The 22,169-nt window shown below is 47.4% G+C and overlaps 1 protein-coding gene and 1 long non-coding RNA gene across 2 annotated transcripts in view; both read right to left on the bottom strand.

Moving 5' to 3' along the window:
• Window positions 1-22,169, bottom strand: part of LOC142584089 (uncharacterized) — a 445,388-nt gene that overhangs the window by 370,474 nt on the left and 52,745 nt on the right. The window lies entirely within an intron of this gene.
• On the bottom strand, window positions 3,003-6,213 carry LOC142584634 (uncharacterized). Its single transcript, XR_012828843.1, has 2 exons — window positions 6,141-6,213; window positions 3,003-3,099 (listed from the first exon to the last, which is right to left on the bottom strand). It is a non-coding gene; the product is annotated as an uncharacterized LOC142584634 (long non-coding RNA).

The following is a 22,169-nucleotide window of genomic DNA, read 5'->3' as shown; positions in this document are numbered from 1 at the left end:
TTGCGTTTATTGGAGTAGAACAGAAAGTGCACTTCTATTAAAAATGCGACAGTCGGTGCAGAAACATAACGCAGACGAGCGGATGTGGCACATTTTTTTCAGGGCCCTCCATGCCTACTACTGCATTTCTAGTCTTCCTGTGCTCTGCGTATAAGCCCCTGTTCAGCCAAGGTTTTTACTCCATGACAGTTGTTCTACTGGGTTCGTAGCAATATTGAAGAAAAAAATTCAATGGTTTTCAAGGACTTTCGAGGCCCCGACACAGTAACTTCAAGGACCTCGTGCAATGTGTGTAGTAGTTTGGACAGGCAATAACTTGTTCAAGAACACCGTTAACTTTAATGCAAACAAAAGAAAACAAATCGCATTTCAGTGATTTCAAACATTTGAAAGACTGCTAATTTGCCTTTCACCGCCCACCACTAAACGCACACAAGGAAGCATTTCAAGAAAGCGCTCAAAGTTTTTCTGCAATAGCACAATTAACTACTTGGACCTGCAACATTTGCAGTTTTTGAATACTGTTTGGTTTCACAGTGTATGTGATGTCATCTGTTGCCTCAGCTTTTTTCACGATCAAATAAGCAATAGTCATTTCTTATTTCTTTTTATTGTGTCTGTCGCTCTCGGACTAGAGCGGTCAGCTCAGGATGGGCTCCCATCTCTTTCCGCCTTTTGAGAGTGATCTTTCGCTGTGACCTGAACTTCGAGGACTTCACGAGGTTCGGCAAGCTGTGAGGACACTGTGGACATCAAACTTTCCGGTGAGCACCTCGCCAAACCTTTGTGACGGGCCAAAACGTGTGTGAAGTGTGAACGCTAACGGCGGCGGTGAGGCGGCGGCCGCTGGTACGCGGAACGCGTCGGCGACGCGGCCGCGATAGATAGCGACGCTTACGCCGATTCCAGCTACGGAAGCGCCGAGAACGCCGACGACAACGCTTAATGAGGCAGCAGGCCACGAGAAAACACCCAACGCGCAACTGACCTCCTCGGACGTGGACCGAGATGAGATGGAATACCAAGAAACCGTTAATGAGGATTGCATCGTCCTCCAGAGTACCGAAGAAACTGGCGGACCCCATGGATGCCAAGACGACGACGGAGATTGGCAAACGGTTTTGACCGTGCGCCAAAAGAAGGCGCTCGCACGAGCGGGCAAAAAGGCCACTTTTTCCGAGGGTGGCTACGAATCATCGGGCCCATCGTTCAAGCCCCCGGTACAACCAGCGAATAAAAAGAAATTCAAGACAAGGCGGCTTCCACCACTGGCTAAGGACGACTTTAAAGTGATCGTGCGCCCTCACCAAGGTCTCCCTATCAGGGAACTCACGGCGCCACAGATCGCAGAAGCAGTCATAAACGCCTGCCAAGGAAAAGTGAATGGAAACCAGTTCCTGCTGAGATTGAAACCAGGATCAAACATTTTTATTATCTCAACCCCTACAGAAGAGGTGGCGGATATTGCAAGAAGAATTACAGGCCTCACCTTAAACGGTCGACTGCACGCAGTGAGTGCGTACGCAGCAGTAGGCGAAGACACAAAGAAAGGAGTGATACATGGCATCGCTCCTCACACAAGCCCTGAAACGCTGCTAGCCAACCTACGTCTTCGTACGCAAGGCGTCGATATACTAAGAGCTAGGATGTTGGGTGAAACGAAAACAGCGGTAATTACCTTCTTTGGCCCCATCATACCGCGATACGTCTATTATATGGGAGGGGAGCTTCCCTGCTTCCCATACAAGAATACCATACAATTCTGCAAGACTTGCAAGCAAACGGGTCACAGAACGGACGTCTGCCCGAACCCCCACCTGCCGGTATGTCACAACTGCGGCACTCGGGAGCCACAACCAGACCACGACTGCAACCCTGTTTGCGCCACCTGCGGAGAAAAGCATCTCACGGGATCCAAGGAGTGTAAACGTCGTTTCAAGCTGCCACCACAGCGACCGCAGCCAAAATCACCAAACCGGATGGCCATCAAAACGCCGGGCAAGACGATCAAGTCATCGTCGCCAAAACGGAGATGGTCTGACACAGACGATACGGACAATGACGATTGGCCTCCACTGCGGACTCAAGGGGACATTCCAACGTCGCAACCCCAAATTCGAAAATCAAGATCACAAGAACGACACAACAATCGAGACCAAGGGCTATCTGACCACTCCGCCTCCAGACACCACCGAATGTCCTCCAGATCCCCTACCCCATCCAGGACTTCAGTGGCAGTGGGAGACTCGACCCAACATAAGGTGAGCTGGGCGGGGATGGCACGTAAAGGGGCTCCAATAACCGCAAACCCTGAGTACCAAAGAATCCTTTCTGAAAATCGTCAGCTTAAAAAAACAGTAGAACTTAAAATAGAGATGGCAGCGCTGAAGGCACAGTTTCAGACTACCAAAATTGGGCAAGCTAAACCAGCACAAGGGGATAAACCTGCCGCCCAACAGACAACAATTAGCAACATTGAAAGAATGATGAATCAGGTAGTAGAACAAATTCAGGCTCTGCAAACGTTTCAACAGCAGTTATTTGCTGAGGTGCAGAACCACAAAGTTTATGTAGACGAACAAATGTCTAAACTGCAGCAAACATCACGCAAAAGAGCCAGCAGTAACCCCGGAACACCGACGGCGAGAAAGGTAAAAAACGGGGCTGTTTCCGATTCGACGGATACCGAAATCGTAGCTAACCATGGCCAGTAAAAAAACCCGAACCACGGACACCGCTGAGATATGGCAATGGAACTGCCGCTCTTTTCAGAAAAGAGCGGCAGCGTTACAAGCTTATTTAGACGCCGCCATTATTCAACCGGACGTCATCTGTCTTCAGGAAGTTGGAAAGGGAGTAGTTAAGCTTAGAGACTACTACACCTTTCAGAATCTCATGTATCCTAGAGTGGCGACGCTGGTGCACAAGAATATCGCGGCCAGTGAACACTACTATCCCCAATGCTCAACGGAGCACCAATTGATCGAATTACACACTACAAAAAGGAGTAAAACCAAAACGTTTATTGGCAACGTGTACAGCCCACCGAAAGAACGGCAGACTGCGTTTCCCGAGATGCTTGAATGGGCGCTTGGACATCTGGAAAAAAAAGACAGGTTGATTTTAGTCGGGGATTTTAATGCTCCCCACACCAATTGGTGTTATAGGACAAATACAAAAAAGGGCAGAAACCTAGTAGAAGCAGTAGAGAAATATAACATGCAACTAGAGACCTTACCCCTCGCCCCCACGAGACTTGGAAATAGCGTCTGTGGAGACACGTACCCAGACCTCACCTTTACATTTAACGTAAAAGAGGGACAGTGGAGGAACCTGGATGAAAATCTGGGAAGTGACCATTATATTATTAGTTACTCCACTACGACTCCCAAATTAAAGAAGCCTTTCAGAAACGCGAAACTTACAGACTGGACTGCATATAGACATTACCCGATCCCTCAGCATCCAATAAATACAATAGAAGAATGGGTAGACGAAATGATGCAGGCATATCAAACTAACACAAAGCACGTCGCACTAAGCGAGAAAACACCGGTAGTGGATCCCCACCTCGTCCATATGTGGGAAGGCAGGCGAAGTCTTACTAAACGATGGAAGAGACAGCGCTTAAACAGAAAGCTCAGAGCTAGAATAGAGCAACTGACAGAACAAGCAAATGAGTATGCTAGGCAACTACAAGCGAACAACTGGATACAATTTTGTGACTCGTTACGAGGAACGCTCTCAACAACCAAGACATGGGCAATTTTACGGAGCATGCTTGATCCATACAATACAAAAACAGTCACTACTAGAGCATTACGCACATTGGTAGGAGAATTTAAGGGGGATGACGCATCCTTGATCCAAACCCTGGCAGATAGATATATCGGGACAGCAGGAGATAACATCGATAAGAGAGAGTACAAAGGCATGGACAATCCCAAGCTTGATGCACCCATAACGAAACAAGAAGTATATGCCGCCGCTCTAGCATTAAAACGTAACTCAGCCCCAGGTGAGGACGGCATCACGAATGCTATGTTAAGAAATATGAGTGATCAGCAACTGGAACGCCTAACCCGGTACTTCAATGAGAAAATCTGGGAAATGGGAGAGCTTCCTAATCAATGGAAAGAAGCGACCATCATATTAATACCTAAACCGGGGAAAGCAAGAACATTGCAGAATCTCAGGCCAGTATCTCTAACCTCCTGCTTGGGCAAACTTTTCGAAAAGGTCCTTCATATCAGGCTTACCAGCTATATCGAAGGGCACGAACTTCTCTCGCACAACATGTACGGCTTCAGACAACATCTTTCCACACAAGACATATTCGTGAGGCTACGAGATGACGTGCTGCAAAATGTCCCTTCAGGGGGAGAGAACATCATAGCAGCGCTTGACTTAAAAAGCGCTTTTGATACGATCTCCCATACCCTCATACTTGAAGAGCTCGAAAGAATGGGCTGTGGAATTAAGATCCACAATTACATCCGCTCTTTCCTTACTGAACGTAAAGCCACAATAGGTATGGAAAATATTCGATCTTCTAAACTCCCAATGCCTAACAGAGGCACACCACAGGGGGCCATCCTCTCACCACTTCTATTTAATGTCGCAATGAATCGCTTGGCACGACAACTAGAGAAAATTAACGACCTCAACTTCGCGTTTTACGCAGACGACATCACGTTATGGGCCTGCAAAGGCTCGTTAGGGCAAAAAGAACAAACTATCCAGGAGGCTATCGACTCGGTGAAGGACTTCGCAGAACAAAACGGTATGCAATGCGCTCCGGAAAAATCTGAGTTTATCCGGATCCACGGGCGTAACTACAGAAACAAACCGAGCATCCACCTAACTATGGGTGACCAGACGTTACAAGAAAGAAATATGGTCAGAATACTAGGACTATGGTTACAAAGCAACAAAAAAGCCACTCACACCATTGCGACTCTAAAATCAAGCACGAGGAGCATCGCTAGACTAATCAGCAGAATTACAAAGAAAGGTAAAGGGCTCCACGAAAACGAAACCGTAACACTAGTCCAGGCTTTTATTCTTAGCAAAATAACATACGGACTACCATATCAAGAGCTAACCCCTTCGGAAATCAAAGAAATCGACCTACTAATACGTGGCGCGTATAAGGCAGCGCTTGGGCTTCCTAAGAATGCGGCAAACGAGAGGGTGCAAGCTCTAGGCATATACAACACATTTGAAGAGTTAAGAGCAGCCGTTCTCATGACACAAAGAGAACGACTATGCCTCACAAGCACAGGTAGAAACGTTCTGTCGCGTTTAGGCTACCCATTGCGACCGCAGTACTCTAAGGAACAAACGACCGCAATGCCGGATCCAATACGCGAGCGCATAGTGGTCTCCCCAATCCCACGCAACATGAACAAAACTTATCACACAGCGAGAAGACAAGCGAGAGCTAAACATCTTCAGAAAACCTTCGGCAGTAATCAAGACGTAATGTATACTGATGCAGCTAGATTTAGCAAAGGACATGTAATAGTGGCAGTTCAACCCACACGCCACGGAACGCTTCACACATCAGCCTCGATACGCACTAGGTGCACTGCAACAGCGGAAGCAGCGGCGATTGCTCTCGCTATCGCATACAAGGAAAAACAAAACAGCTCAGCTTTAATAATGTCCGACTCACAAGTGGCATGCAGAATGTATCTACAAGGCAACATACCACAAGTCGCCCTTAAGATCATAGGCGACACATTGAAAGAAGATCATGCAATTTTATGGTGTCCTGGCCACGAGGGTATCTCGGGAAACGAACAGGCACACACTCTAGCTCGAGGCTTTACTAACCGAGCTGGAGATACGCACAACGATGAAAAAGACGATCACCTACTGGTCCGCGATATACTGGAGCACCAGCGAAGAACCCGGCAACAGTACGCCCCACCACACAGGCTACTCAATGTAGAGGAGGCGCAAAAATATAGAAGAATACAGACGGATACCTACCCACATTTGGGTAGATACCATAAAATAAACCCAACCTTGTACACTAACTCTTGCCCGTGGTGCGGGTCATGGCCTTCATTGCCTCACGTAACATGGGAGTGCGCCAAAAGACCTCATGCCATTAATTCACCTTTGGTACTCACCTTGCTAAGGGAGCCCTGGGAGGCCATCCTCGCTCTTGCTGACCTCGAGGCCCAGAAGGGCCTATTGGACCAAGCTTGGCGGGTCGCGATGGCCACTGGAGTCTTGGAATAGGGACCCACCCTGCACCGCTCCCTTCCGCCATTTTTTTTTATTTTTTTTCCTCATCAATAAATGTTTATTCCTCCTCCTGTCGCTCTCAATTTACTCTTCACGGCTTCTCTTTGAATGCCTCAACTGTTGAGCTTCCTGCTTCTGCTCCTCCAAGCACATTTGTCGCCGGTTCCATGTGCATAAAACTGGTATCTGCAGCTCCTTTGTAATTTCAACTTTAAGGATGTCGCTTTCCTTCTATTACCTCCAGAGACAATTTTCTGTGACATGCGAAAGAGTGTCACAGAAGGGAAAAAAAGCGCTTGGCAATGTCTGCTAAGTCTAGCCAAGTGTACAAGTTTAAGGACTTTCCAGTACTTCTAAAAATTCAAGGGTTTTCAATGCCTTGAAAATGGCATTTTAGAAATAAAGGATTTTCAAGGCTCGCTACAAACCCTGGATTCTAGCACCTAAATAATTTTACAAGCTTATTTTGGCATGGAGTTAGGAAATTCATGCTTTCTAGCTAACGCTGCACTATCTCTGTACAGTGAAGCCACGAGAGCGCAACTATTTTGGAGTAAAGAAAAATACTGAAAGCTTTTAATACCACTCTTCTTTTTTTCTATGGAGCTTCGTATTGCCTAGTTAAGTTTACGAATGTGCCTGGTTTTGGCGGGCGTTTCTTCGACATTTTCTGGAAGAAGCAGATGTCTAGCCCCCGTATTCAGAAATGTATCTTAATACAAAGCTCATGCTTGACTTGATATAAACGACGCCTGGTGCGAACGTCCCCCAAGACGCTCACTGCCTTTCTTTTGGTGCGTTCCCGACTTGCGTCGTTTAGATCAAGTCAAGCATGGGCTTCAAGTTATCATGCATTTCTGCATATGGGGGTAAGCGTGCACAATTCCGGGCAACGCACTGTGCCATTGACACTGAGAGAAAACGGGGAAAACAGAGTTAACCACTTATGCTCCTAAACTTTCGCGTACCTGTGGTGTGCGTGTATCGTGGAAGAAGGAACAGCGCAAACACAAGGACGAAAAAAAGCATCAACCACACCAGCGCTTCGTGGTGTGGCATGTTTTTGCGTCGTCCTTGTGTTGCGCTGTTTCTTCCAAAATGCTCAACCAACTAGCCGGCAAGTCCATCCTGTGCATATATAAATTGAACACACGCATGAGTGTAGATGGTCTTCGAAGCTTTTAGAACGAGCACTGCCACAGGATACGAGCAGTGCACACGTAACAAGTAGACACATTAGTCATTTAAACATGCGTGCCAATGCATTTGACGCGGCTATCGGCATAAGCAGTCTCCAAATGCTGGAATGCATGCGCTTCAAAACGCTAACGATCCGCTGCTAATGCAGGACAACAGCTCACAGTGGACTGAACCAAACTCTTAACTAATGCACTTGAAAAGAACGCCTACACGGCAGCGTGAGGCACGTCGAAATGCCTGGTACTGGCGTCGCAGTTGCTCACCAGTATACGCGCGAATTAAATTCAGATACGTGGATGGTTGGCGCAATACTTTGTATCCGCGTATTTTGGAGAACATATAATGCATGGACTGGAAAAGCACTCGATCATGAGCTGAACGGCACATTTGTTATTTTCCTGCGGTGACGACAAGCCGTGAATAGTTCTCACGTTGTCGTCTACGTTGTTTCCTTCGTTAGTCGTAGCAAGGAATGGAAATGATGCAAACGCACACGTATTCCAGTACACAACAGCACAGCACACTGCAGAGAAACCCCACCCACCACAGCCGATTCATCAAATACGTTTGGTATATATATAACCTCTAAAAGAATACGACTGGGCGTGGCGGCGCTGTGGTGTAATGGTTATGATGTGTGTTTTGAATTGTACAAATGTGAGTGTACGCGGGTTCGAATTCACATGATGTATATAGAGCATTGTGATTCTTGATAAGTATGTGATTCCCTTGACAATTGTATTCTAATTAGATTGTGTGACTCCTGATTGTGAAATTTGCGAAGATATTTGCACATTAAGTGTTATTTCGCTTTTTTTCTCCTCAGTGGCGTTCGTGACGCATACGCATCGGCCGCTTCAGAGCAGTCACGCCTCACGGTAGGCAGCAAATAGCCAGGAAAAAATGACTTTAAAATCCTGCATAACTTTGCTCACGCCTATTCTGAAGGCCGCTTGGAATCGGGCCAGTGTCTCTGAGGAGCCGCCTAGGGAACAGTATATCAGCGGCCCTAATTTGATCTGATTTCCTGCCTGCATGCGTGACCAGGATTTGGCTAAGAGGGTATTGGGAAGAGTACTAGCACTCTGTTCTGAAGGAGTACAAGCACTCTGTTTGGGGGAGTAAAAGTACTCGGTCTGGCGGTGTACTATTAACCCTGCGGGGAGAGTATTAGCACTCTGCGGAAGAGTACTAGCACTCCCTGTGGGAAGAGTATTATCACTCTGCGGAAGAGTACTAGCAATCCCTTGCGGTGGAGTAACAAAACTCTGTCAGGAGGAGTTGACCTACTCTCTCTCAAAGAGGGTCGGTCTACTCTCGGAAAGAGAGTGAAATATGGGACAAGCAGCTACTCCCTCAAAGAGAGTGCCCGGCACTCCCTTAGTTTTTAGAGTGTAGGAGAAAATTAATTTCCAGGAAATGCAAAAACTTCAGAAAATACTGCAAGTTTGACAGCCCATGTCTCAAAACTGGTGCTACCTTCAAAATTTGTTCCATGTGAATGTACCTTGTGAAATCACTCAATCTTCGTGTGGTGCAATATATGAACGAAAGTAATTACTTCGAAAGGTGATTATGAAACTTTTGTTAATTAGTCAATGATCGATTTTGATTTTTATTGTAAGTACTATCCGCTTCTTCGGCTAATCCAGCAGAATAACAAAATCAGTGCCATAAGCCATAGACGATTTACATTATCATAAGACATCCGGTAATTTTGTGGGTGATTACCAGGTTTGACATGTACCTAAGTCGAGCTTTTTTTCGCGAAGGATACGGCGCGAAAGGTACGTATAACGCGCCCCATCGTAACATGTGGCTGCCCCAAACTGACAATCGGTTCTTTGCATCTCTGAATTAGCATCGCTTCCGTCTGAGAAGACTTCTCCTTTTTTTTTAATGCGTGCGCATTCCCAAGCTTACCCAACGAGAAAAGAATAAAGCCAGTTCCACGCAGTGAAATCTGTCTAAACAGCGAAGATGGTGGTCGTTTTCTCGAGTTTGAATTCATGTTTAGGGCAATTTTCATAAAAGTCTTTTTTCTCGTTTTCATCGTTCTACTAGAATCGAGCTTCTGTTCCGGATTGCGCACACTCTTCAGTTGCGTGAGGTTGCAATGAAACCACAGTCCATCGCATAACTTGCCGCTGTGGCCGATCTCACGGTCGAGGAATTCTCTCTTAAACCGTGCATCCCCGCCGTCCGCGGGAGGAATTTCTCTGCGTCGAAGGCTCTGCTCAGCCTCCCGCTCTCGATGTTGAGGGTTAGCTTGCATCTGCTGGCGCTTGGCTTGGGTTGTCTTCACTTGAAAGTGGGGGCTGGCTTGCTTGCACCGGCGCTTGGCTTGCGCTTCCCGTTCTCGATCCCCGGTGGTGGCAGCTTCCCTGCGCTGGCGCTTTCCTTGCGCTTCTTGCTCTCGAACGTTGGGATTTGTGCGACGTCGGCGCTGCCACTCTCGCCGAGCTCCCGCTTCCGCTCGCACCGAACGGAAACCGTGGGGCGAAAGGGATGATAGTGATGATAGTGATCTAAAGAAGGGAAAGACGCTTGATTCTGCAACCCGTGAGGGAGCACGGCGAAGCGTCTTCAGGGCAGAGGGAGAGGGAAGTGAAAGATGATAGAGAAAGAGGGATAATGTGGCCTAATAGACTCCACTGTGCGCGACAGGTGGCAGTCCTCAGTAAAGCGGCCAGCGTTGTAGTGGGCGCTTACAGGGTTTCTATTCCAGTGGAATTGATAAACTCCAGCAGGCTTCGCAGTGCAGGGAGCTGGGACACACCCGGAACAGCAGGTCAGTCTCTGTGGCCGTTGGAAGGCCGTGGCGTCGGTAAATGTTGATCACTATGAAGCATTCCTGCGCCAAGCATGGGCAGGCACAGAGAAGGTGATCCAGAGCCTAGGGGTCATCGCACCTCTTGCAGGCAGGTGACGTGGCGCGGTCCTTGGCGTATAGGCGGACCGCAGCCCAAGTGCAGCCAGTTCGCAAGCGCAGGAGTGTGGAGCAGTCTATTCTAGAGAGGCCGTTCTCTGGAAACGACTTGGGGCCCTGCCACTAGCAAGTCGGGGGTCCGGGTGAATGGAAGTGAGCAGGCACGCAGCCGATATCTCGTGTATTCCGAAGCCACTACCGCTCTGGTAACCGGGACTACAGCATGAGAGGCAGCTTTGGCGTATGTATCCGCCTCCTCGTTACCGGCTACCCCGACATGTGAAGGCAGCCAGTGAAAGGATAGTGTCATTCGGGCGGTGGCTAGAGCCGTGAACTTGGCAAGCAGCAGCACCCCTGTAAGTACTGCCCGCCGTGGATTGACGAAGGCCTGGAGCGCTGGCTTAGAGTCGCACACCACCGCCACCGACTGCTGGGCAGGATTCTCAGCAAGGAGGTCGGCAGCCAGGTGCAGCCCCGCGAGCTCAGCTGCAGTAAAACTTGCTGTAAACGGGAGCCTACACTGCCTGTGACAAGCGAGAGCTGGAACTGTTCACGTCGCTGCTGCCGACCCGCTGGGGAGGACTGAACCTTCCGTAAACACCAGCAGGTGTCCTTCCAACTCATCCTGGATCTTGCAGGCTGCCGCCTGCTACAGGGATGCGGCTGGAGCTCTCCGCTTGGCTTTCCCCTTGAGGAAGAGGTGCACGTCCGGAGGTCCGTGATGAGGAGGAGGAAGAGCCACTGCCACAGGTAGGTGGGGAACTGTCTCCTCATACAGGCGGCACAGGCTGCCGAACTCACTCGTGAAGCCGGCAGGCTCCGGAGCCGGTTTAGGAGAGCTTGGCCGTCTGGCGCCCGATGTAGCCTGTCAATATGCCCCAGTCACCGTTGCAACATGAGCAGTGACAGTGACTTTCCGCCGGCCTTCAGCCAGTGCTGTGGGCGATCTTGGAGTGCCTTGGAAATCGGAGAACATTTCTTATGGCCGTCCTGTGCAGGACCTCTAGCTGTCCTTTCCTGGCGTGCGTTCAAGAAACCAGCGGCTGGGCGTACAACAAGGGCGAAGTTTTTGCAACCTTGTGCCGGCGCAGGGCCACTTGGTGGAGCATCGTCGGCCTCGTTGCAGGAGTCAGCCCACGGCTACATGTACTCGACGCACCTTCGCGCTGAGGGCCTCAGTAGCCGGAAGCGAAGTCAGCCGGTGGTCTATGGTAAGGCCAAGCTACTGTCTGCTTCCACGGAAGGGGTTCGGTGCCGATTCTCAACTGGTGGACGCTGAAGCGGGAGGCAGCCCTCAAGTGTATCAGTAGGGCCTCCGTCTTTGCGGGAGAAACGGTTAAGCCGATTCTGCTGAGGAATACTGTCACCGCGTCCAGGGCCCCCTGCAGTGATCTCCGGATGGCTGGAAGGCACTGCTTTGGTTCCCGGACCCAGAGTGTCACGTCATCAGCGTAGATGGAGCACCGTGTGTGATACCGGGTGTCTGCGGTAGTGCAGCTGGCAGACCTGCCAGGGACGCAGTGACAGAAACGGGCTCAGCACTGTAAGGGTTGGGGCCGGGCATGAAATAGATGTTAGCTGGCCCACGCCGTCGTCCAACTCATCCACGCTGAGGACGTCATTGAAGAGAGAGACTTGTTCTCCTCCAGAACGAGGAATATGGGATTTATTTACAGTATCTACATGAGAACGTTGCAGTTCATCAGCCTAGCATGACTGAAAGAGGATGTACACGAAAGAGCCCACAATGGCTGCTTACAAACTCTGTCCTCCCTAGATCCCTAGGTGAGGGAAAACGGCCGTTCAACCTTCGACCAATTCGTAGCGTCCAAAGTCATCGTAGCCTTTGAGGGGGAGGGTTTACACACTGACTTCCGCACAGGCTTCACTGACCACACATAAGGGAGAGGGTATTCACAGACACGGGTCTTGCCCTGAGCAGGCGCTTCTTGATCCCAGAGTTGGCTCCGCCGACAGTGGCCACCGCGTCTGTCCATTGACTGACGACTACTAAGACCCGTGAGACGGCGCCACAAAACATTTTCTTCCAGGAGTTCCCCCGCTCCAAACACACCGTGACGGTGACGGCGAATCCATTAACAATACTTGGTCCGCCGACCGCGCCTAGACATATCGGCGCCAACGGGTTGGGGACGCGGCGCATTGTCGCAGCGGGCGGGGCAGGTTTCTGGGGTCGCTTCCCCGAAGATCGCCAGCCCCCGCAAGTCGAACATAACAGCTCCTTCATGGCTTGGAAAATCTCGATTAGCCAGTGCTGATAACCGCTGGGCAGGATGAGAATGGCTGGTGGCAAAGGGGGGATGCCTTGGCTTGTAGCGATCAGCTGTGAAATGATGACGACGCCCCTAAATATCCAACAAGGACAGGCAACTGCAAAGCGCACCCCACAACACGGCTTTGCGTCGAGATGACGTGTCTTGGATCTCACTTTAGACCCGCTAGGCTTCAAAGAAAACATAAGTGCAGAAACAACAAATGCTGCATTTCGCTACGCTAATTTGAAAGGAATTTCGTGCTGACAAACTGAGCAATCATGGACGTGGTCCTGCCAAATGAGAGGGGATCTTCTTGGCTTAACAAAATTAAAAATAACAACCCCAAAATTTAGGTGGGATCCCTAAACGCAGAATTCAAATTAGCCTGCTCAAACCATCCACATTTCTATGCATGTTTCTCTTCTTATACCTAACTGAGAAGTTCTACTGTTAGAGAGAGAGCCTCCACCAGAGCAAGCGGCCATTATTGTGTGACGTTTGATTGAGCCGCGTCACAAAACAGTGGTTGGTCTCGAAGATGTACCTCGTTCCGTACAAGTAACACGAGAACTTCTGCGCAGACCCAAACCAAACAAGAACATTCCTTATCTGGAGCGCTGTAGGCTTCCTCTCTTACAGTTAGTTTACGGCTGGCATAAAGGCATGTTCCTCATTATCGTCGCCGACCTGACTAAGTACCACGCCCATACTCCTGTCCCTTGCGTCGCACTGAACTATGAATTCCTTTGCGTAGTTTGGCGCGCGAAGCACAGGACGAGAAACCAATAGCGTTTTCAAACTTTGGAAAGCGTTCTCGTTTTCTTATCCCAGTGCACGCTATTCGGTGCTCCCTTCCGGAGGGCGTCCGTTAAAGGACTTGCTATTTGCAAGTAATTGGGAATGTAATGTTGATAGTACCGCACAAGTCCCAAAAGTGGACGAGTGTCTGTTTTCGTGCTCGGCTGTGAAAAATCTTCAATCGCAGCTATTTTCGACTCGGGCGGCCGTCTCGTGCCCTGGCCGACAACATGGCCCAGATAAGTATGCTGCGCTCAGCCAAACCTGCACGTCTCCGCCTTCATCGTTGAGCCTGCTTCCCTCAACCGTGAGAACACGTTTGAGATGTGATACGTGCTGTCCCCAGCTCTCCGAAAAAATTGCTACATCATCAAGATATGGCAAGCCGAACTCCTGCAAGTTTTCAGGACAATATCCATTAACTTATAGAAGTTAAACGGCGCGTTCATCATTTCATTTCACTTATTTCATTTCATTTATTTACTCTCAAGGCCGTACAGGCATTACAGAGAGGAATGGCAATAGAAAAAGAAAGAAAGATGGCTAATGAGGCAGCACATGGCCACAGATAGCCGACTTGAACACATCATGATCTGTGGTAGTGGCGATGGATACGGGAAGGCGATTCCAGTTTTGGCATGTTTTCAGCCCGAAGCTGAGGGAAGAGGGGGAAAAGTGCCCACAGGTGAGATAAAACGGCATAGCGGCTCGCACTTTCTGAAAGAGGAACTTGCTAGTATCCGCGCACGAGATCTATAGTTTAAATGTATTTAGCATGGCGAACTACTTCGATTCGTTCCTCAATGTTGGGTATCGGGTACAGCTGATCCCTAGTGATGGCATTTAACTTCCTGTAATCAACACACGGACGAGGCTCTTTATTAGGGGTCTACAAGTATTAGTGTTGACGTGTAGTCACTCTCAGCTGGCTCAATAACTCCCAACTCAAGCATGCGCTGTATCTCTGCCGCCATAATTTCTCTATGTCGTGGTCACACCCTGTAAGGCTTTGATCTTACGGCTTCCGTTGATGTCACCTCTATTTCATCCGCTATTAGTTCGGTTCTACATCGCCTATCGCTGAATCTGTCGAGATATTCTCCTAACAACCCTTTTAGCTCATCCAGCTGCTCGGGTGTAAGAGCGTGTGAGCTTCCCGAATGTTTTACTACTCCTTCTAGGCTGATTTCAGAATTGGAGGTCGCCCTATACTCCTTAAACTTAGTACTAGTGCCATCCTGCTCTTTGATAGTATAGTTAACGACTCCGCTCCACTCTATGTACGGCTTCATCAAATTGCAGTGATATACCCTCACCTCCTTCCTGCGACCGGGCATTTTCAGAGCATAGTTAGTATCTGAAAGTTTGTGTAACACATTAACGGGCCCGTCCCAGTGAACTTGAAGCTTGTTCTTTCTTGAAGGTTTCAGGATCATTACCTGGTCTCTGGCGTTAAACGTACGAAGCCTCGCATTCTTATCGTAATAGAATTTGGGTGTTCTTTTGAGCTACTCCCACGTTCGTTTCGACTAGTTCTTGGGTTGCGCTTAGCCGTTTCAGCAGATTTAGCACGTATTCAACAACTGTTGGACTCTCCCCTCTTTCCTCCCACATCTCTCTTAACATTCTCAGTGGAGAACATTACGTCCTCCCATACACTAGTTCTGCTGGCGAGAACCCTGTAGCCTCATGAGGGACACTTCGCAAAGCAAACAAAGTGGCCGGAAGACAATTCTCCCAGTCCTCTTTGCGCTCATTACAGAGCGCCCACAAAACTCGCTTAAGCACTGAATGCCACCTCTCTACACTATTTGACTGAGGGCGATAGACGGAACTGTATACCAGCTTTACCCCGCACGTTTGTAAGAATGTGGAAGTCAGTGCGCTTGGGAATACTGGCCCTTGATCCGCCTGAATTGCGGCTGGAAACCCAACTCATGCGAATACTGTCAAAAGCGCGTCCACTACTGCGGTAGAGCTGAGCCCTTTCAGAGGGATTGCTTCTGGAAACTTTGTAGCCGGACACAGCATGGTAAGCAAGTACCTGTAACCCGATTTGTCTTTGATAGAGGCCCTACCGTGTCCACCACAAGCCGTCTGAAAGGTTCTGTTATTAAGGGCCCTACTTTTAATGGAGCTTTCCGTGTTTCTCCTGGTTTACCCGAGCGCTGGCAGGCGTCGAATGATCTTAAAAAGTTTTCTACGTGTTTGAAACAGCCAGGCCAGTAGTATTCCATAAGCAATCTTTCCTTCGATTTGTTTATGTCTAGGTGGCCAGATCACCCGTTTCCATGACCGATACTCAAAAGGTCCTCCCTGTACTTAGTAGGTACGACTTACTGATCTAGAATGCTGCCCTTTCGGCCTCTGTACTGCCGATACAACAATCCTTCTCTCTCTTGTATCGTAACGTTGCGCCTAGCAATGCCTTCTTTAGCTGTGTGATGCAATTTAGCTAAGCTGTCATCATTATTTTGCTCGGCTGCCAGTGGCTCTCTGCTCACACGTAAGAGCTGATTAAAGTTCTTTGAGGCTGGTGAGAGTAACGACCCTGTCTCACTTGCGAGTGCGTCAGCTGGCTCTTCTTGTAGGCGTGAACTTTGACACCCTAGTGATCCGCTCTCATTGAGCTGGTCAGCTGGCAGGCTTTCCTCAAACGTTTTTTCGTCCCTCGAGCATAGCTCGGATTCGTTTACTGAAGTTACATCTTTTGCTGCTTCCATGATTGCTGCGTTACTGTCTTGGTCCTGCTCGCTAAACATGCCTAGGTAAACACAATCTAGCTAACAATGAGCATTCCAGCTTGCCTACTGTTCTAAACAGAACAACCATAAAATGAAACCTAGAGAGTCAAAGCAAGAACCAAGCACTCACCACAGACACAGCACCACGTCGCAAAGTCCGTCCCACCGCTGTCAGCCAGCTGCAATGTTTGGGGTCGGGCATGAAATACATAAGGGCAGTGGATTGGGCGAGTTGATGTTGCATGGTAACAATAAAATTCAAACAGCGCTAAACGACAGGACCAGAATGAGGAGGAGACAAACACGGCGCTGAACTTACAGCTGATTTATTTAAAGTAAGAAGTCAACCTTCTGAGAACCGTTGAAAAGTTGGCCTTCGCCCGTAATGTGTCATCTAAGGCTCAGCCCGAGGACAGAACCAGGTGTGTATCAGAGTGTGCTGACGCTGTGGCTAGTAGTAGCAGCCCTAAAGTGCGGAGCAATAGATTTCGATTGCTGGTGGATTATTGGTTGATAGCTGTTTGCGCGTCGTACAATCTGACAAAGAAGGTTACCTTGTTGTACTTTCTGAGGAACAGTTTTCAAACAAGGCGCTTGAGGCAATAGGCAAACATATTAAAGTGACTAGTAAGGAACCGGTAAAGAATAAGAAGGAAGCCGTTTCATTATTGAAAGGCATGGGGCTTCTAAGTTTGGCAAATAAAGTTAAGGAATCAGAGCGCTCGTTGCTTGAAATTTTCTTCTCGGCAAAAACGCATAAGCCCAGCATTCCTTTTCGAGCAATAGTCTCTGAACGCCAAACTTGGCAATTGGTGGTACCACCTTACCTCAATAAGCATTTAATAAATAATAATAATAATAAATAATAATCTTTATTTCACTCATGAAGTGAGGGAGTGCGGGAAAAAAAGCTGACAAGTCAGCTTGACTAGTTCCCAGCTCCCCGGAGAACAAAATAGAAGAAACAGAAACACTTTTTCGCATGGCAACATAAAAATCACAAACAAATAAATACTAATGCAGCAATAACTTGTCGATAACATTGACAATAAGGTACTATAGAAATAAAAAGTTTGTTAACTGCGTGATAGACCAATGTTAAACAAAAACGTACAAACATAAAAACTGCAAGTAAAAAGCGCTACATAATGAAGGAAAAAACAAAAAATAAAACGGCACACATTGGTGTAGTATGAAACAGTACATTGCAATGCGTGTAGCGTACATGCGCAGAGATGAAAGAACCACATGAAATTCTGTCATGGGAAAGGAGCTTTGTCACAGAAGAACAATTTCAGTTTCTGGTTCGATGCTGTTTCGGGAGTGAAACCGTTTTTATGGCAGAAATTTAGCAAATGCGGTAGGGTTCTGTTTACCATTTGTTGTCCGTATCCGGTTCTGCACGTTTTGATTAGCCATGGCTGTGTATTTCGATTCTCATAAGGTGTGGTCCTTTTAGAAAGCGATGCCAACCGTAGTAGGGAATAGCTGTTATTTTTTACTTCAAGCTTATAACGTGAACACAGGCAATGCGGATATAGCTCGTCTATTTTCATTACACAGTACTTCAAGAACAGAGGGTGGGAAGGGTGACTCATGGGGACGTTTTCAATATTTCGTAACATTTTTTTCTGTAATATCATGATTCTTTGCAAATTACCTTTTGTTGTGTTCCCCCAAACTAATTGGCAATATTTCATATGTGAGTGGAATAACGCATTGTACAGCAGAAGCTTAACCTTTGACGGTAGAATGTATCTGTTGGCGTATGTCAATCCAACGATGCGAGACAGTTTTGACACAACGTGGTCGATATGAGTGTCCCAGGTCATATTTTCGCTGAAATACACTCCAAGTATTTTAAATGCGCTTACTAGTTCTACTTTTGAGTTTCGCAGCTTAATGTCTGAGGTAATGTTAATTTTCTTGTTTTTCGCACGGTATATGACAGCCTTCGTTTTACTAACGTTTATTTTCAATTTGTTAAGTTGCGCCCATGTGTCTAATTTCACAAGCGTTCTGTTTGCTCTCAGAATCAACTCATCCGTACTTTCTGCAGAGAATAACAGTGTCACATCATCAGCATATATAACAAATTTCACCATAGGATCGACGTTAACAATGTCATTCAAATATAAGTTAAACAAAAATGGGCCCAGAATACTCCCTTGAGGTACGCCGGCAGAAATTGGTAATATATTAGAAGAGCAGCCATTTAAATACACGTACTGCTTGCGCTCACTAAGGTAGGACGTCAGTAGTGTCAGCACTTTCCGTGACTGACCCGTTTGTTGTGCCTAACTCGGAGGTAGTTGTAAAGTTTCTCTTGCAGGAGAATCTGGCTTCGTGCCTTGGTTTTAGCATAGACGTGGTCGATTTATTCTATTCTGTGCCCCATAATCAACTTCTGCAATGTGTTCATAATTTCATCTCAGACCAATACGCTGAGTGCGCATTCCAAAATAATTGTGGCATTTCGAGTGGGTCTTTCATGGAACTTTAATCCTTTTATTTAGAGAATACCTATGTAATGTGGGAAGATAAGGTATTCAAGCAAAAGTCGGGGGTGTGTATTGGTGCCAAAATTGCCCCAATACTTAGTAACATTTTTCTAAGTTATGTTGAAAGGAAAGTAGAGAATGACTTAAATGGAAGGTTTATTCAAATTTTTCAATACGTGGACGACTTCCTAATTATATTTACGTCTAAGGGTGCTGAATGTGTGCCTGACTTACTCGATGTTTTTTCTAAGCATGGGTCTGGACTGAGCTTCACACATGAGATGATCCCACAGAGCAACGTCCTGCAGTTCTTGGATCTGAGTTTGACCTTTTTGTCTAACCATGTATGCTGGCGATACGCTCCCAGGACTGAAAAACCTCTTGTAAACTACGCGCCTTGTCACTTTAAGCTTGCTAAATTCGGAATTGTAACAGGATGTATTGGTATGGCTGTCAAAAAATCGTGTACTCATCAAATGTCCAGTAGCCTGATGGTCCAAGCCCAGAGATGCAGAGAGACCGGTTTTCCAGATTCTGTAATTGTGGCTGGTGCTAATAAGATTATAAAAACGCTGAAATGTTCGGAACAGCCCAAAGAAAATGTCGCGGGGAAAAAAGTTGTTGTCATGCCTTATGAGCACGCGTTGTCACATCGTTTTAAGAGAGTAGGGGCCAAGTATGGTGTGAGGGTCGTTTTTTCTGCTCCGATGAAGCTGGGTAAATTAGAGGCAGCAGTTCAGAGAAAGCAGGAAGGCGTTAAACGGAATGCTGCATGCAAGGTAAATCATGTCAATAAGTACATCAGTTGCAAGAAAGGCGCTGTCTACCAAATTCCTTTCTCTTGTGGCCAAACTTACATAGGCCAGACAGGCCGTTGCGTCAATATTAGACTAATGGAGCATGCCAATTCATTAGACAGAAAAGACACTAACCTGGCAAAGCATTGCAGTATTTGTAAATGCGTACGTTTCTTTGACTACACAAAATTGTTATTTTTTCATAGTGACAAGACTACCAGAGGAGTCGCTGAAGCATTTCATGTCATCAGAAAATCTAATAGTTGCGTTAGAAAAACATCTTTAATCTTCTCAGCGAAAGAAATGGCATTGCTGCATAAAGGGTAGATTGCAAGGCAGGTACAACGCGTGCGAATGTTGGCTGTCCGGAGTTTGTATGACCGTGCGCATGCGTGCCCAGTTTTGTACGTATAAGTGTTGACTTCTTACTTCAAATAAATCAGTTGTAAGTTCAGCGCCGTGTTTGTCTCCTCCTCATTCTGGTCCTGTCGTTTAGCGCTGTTTGAATTTTATTGTTACCATGAAATACATGATAGCTGGCCCATGTCGTCGTCCAACTTATCCACGCTGAGGACCTTGTTAAAGCGAGAGACTTGTTTTCATCGAGAACGAGGAATAGAGGATTTACTTACAGTGTCTACATGAGAGCGTTACAGTTCATCAGTATAGCATGACTGAACGAGAATGCACACTGAGGAGCCGCTAACGGCTGCTTATAAACACTGTCCTCCCTAGATCCCTAAGTGAGGGAAAATGGCCGTTCGACCAAACGGAGCGTCCAAAGTCATCGCCGCCGACCCGCCTTTGAGGGGGATGGTTTACGCACTCTATTCCGCACACGTTGCACTGACCACACCAAGGTGAGTGGGTTCTCACAGACAGGGTGCTGCCCCGAACAGGTGCTTCTTTATCCCGGAGTCCACTCCGCAGACAGTAGCCGCCACGTCTGTCCATTGACTGACGACTTCTAAGCTGCGTGAGACGACACCGCAGAATATCTTCCAGGAGCTTCCCTGCTCCAAACAGACCGTGCCGGGGTCGGCGTGCACACTAACAATACGCGCTCCGCCGCCGCAGCCATGGTGGCGCTTTCGGGCTGAGGATTGACGTATTGTTGTCCTTTCAAAACGAGTCGCCGCCGCAGCCATGGTGGCGCCTTTCCGATGGTCGCTCCTCCGAATCGTCGCTTCTCCCAGTTTGTCTTATTTAATCAGGCGCACTCATCTTCAGTCGGTATTTCTTCCGGCGTCCCACAGGGCTCCGTATTGGGACCACTTTTATTCATTATTTACGTTAATGAATGCCGAGAGCGTTGTTACTAACAGTGCTGTTAAGCTCCGCTTGCATGCAGACGACTGTGTCTTGTACTCAAAATTAAATAATGGGGTTTAACGTGCCAAAACCACTTTCTTATTATGAGGCACGCCGTAGTGGAGGACTCGGGATATTTCGACCGCCTGGGGACCTTTAACGTGCACCTAAATCTAAGTACACGGGCGTTTTCGCATTTTGCCCCCATCGAAATGCGGCCGCCGTGGCCGGGTTTCGATCCCGCGACCTCGTGCTCAGCAGCCCAACAACATATCCACTGAGCAACTACGGCGGGTGTGTCTTGTACTATAACATCGGTAGCGTCAATGCCCAGGAGATGCTGAATAACACGTTCAATACCTTCTGCAACTGGAGCAAGACCTGGAAAATGCAAATCAACTTGGATAAAACTGTATCAATGACCATTTCGAACAAAAAGGAACCCCTGAAATTCGCCGACAGTAATGATGAGAAGATTTAGACTTGTGTCACCGAGTTCAAATATCATGGTATAAATTTTCTTCCAACTTAATATGGCACAAACACGTCGACTTCATTTGTTCCAGGGCTCTAAAACGACATGGATAATTAAAAAGATCAATAATACCAGCAACCAAGGAATCCAAACTGGCAGCTTGCAAATCCCTCGTGAGGCCCACTCTAGAATATGCATCTGTTGTCTGGTCACCTCACTGCGTATCTGATGTATCAAAGCTTGAGGCTGTGCAGAAGAAAGCTATTAGGTTTATTTATAATCGATAGGATCGCAATTTCTCTCCTTCTCTGCATGCTGGCCTGCTATCGCTTGAGCCGTTGGCCCACAGGCGCACGTGTGAAAGGATTATAATGTTGCACAAAATGCTACATGCTTCTGTCATTGTCGACGTACCTGTGACATTTGTTGGCCCCTCGGCACATGTAACGCGAAGAGCCAATCCCTTGAATATTGTTCCCTTTCGAGCTCACTTAGATAGCTTCAAATTTTCTTTCTTGCCATTTACCACTGAATTGTGGAACACGCTACATACTAATCTCCGAGAATTGCCACATGAATGTTTTGTAGACGAAGTTCGTTTACATGTGACATGTTGATTGTATGTTATCTTGATGTACTTACCCACTCCTGCTATGTCTCAAATTTGAGACAGCAGTATTTGTAAATAAATTGTAAATAAATAAATATGATGTGTTCATGTTTGTCTGTACGCGCTAACACTATGCTTGTTAATTAGTAAGGGAATATTTCCATGTTTATACGGCCTACAAAAGTAGTATCCTTCGTATAGCTGTCTACTAATTTGCTTTCGAAAAGAATGTTTCGACTTTCGGGCGAGACTGCGACTGCGAAACTACCT

This window comes from Dermacentor variabilis, chromosome 6 (genome assembly GCF_050947875.1).
Source record: "Dermacentor variabilis isolate Ectoservices chromosome 6, ASM5094787v1, whole genome shotgun sequence".
Classification (NCBI taxonomy): Eukaryota; Metazoa; Arthropoda; class Arachnida; order Ixodida; family Ixodidae; genus Dermacentor; species Dermacentor variabilis.
Note: the sequence above shows the minus strand (reverse complement) of the source record. Positions and strands in the feature narration are given on the sequence as shown.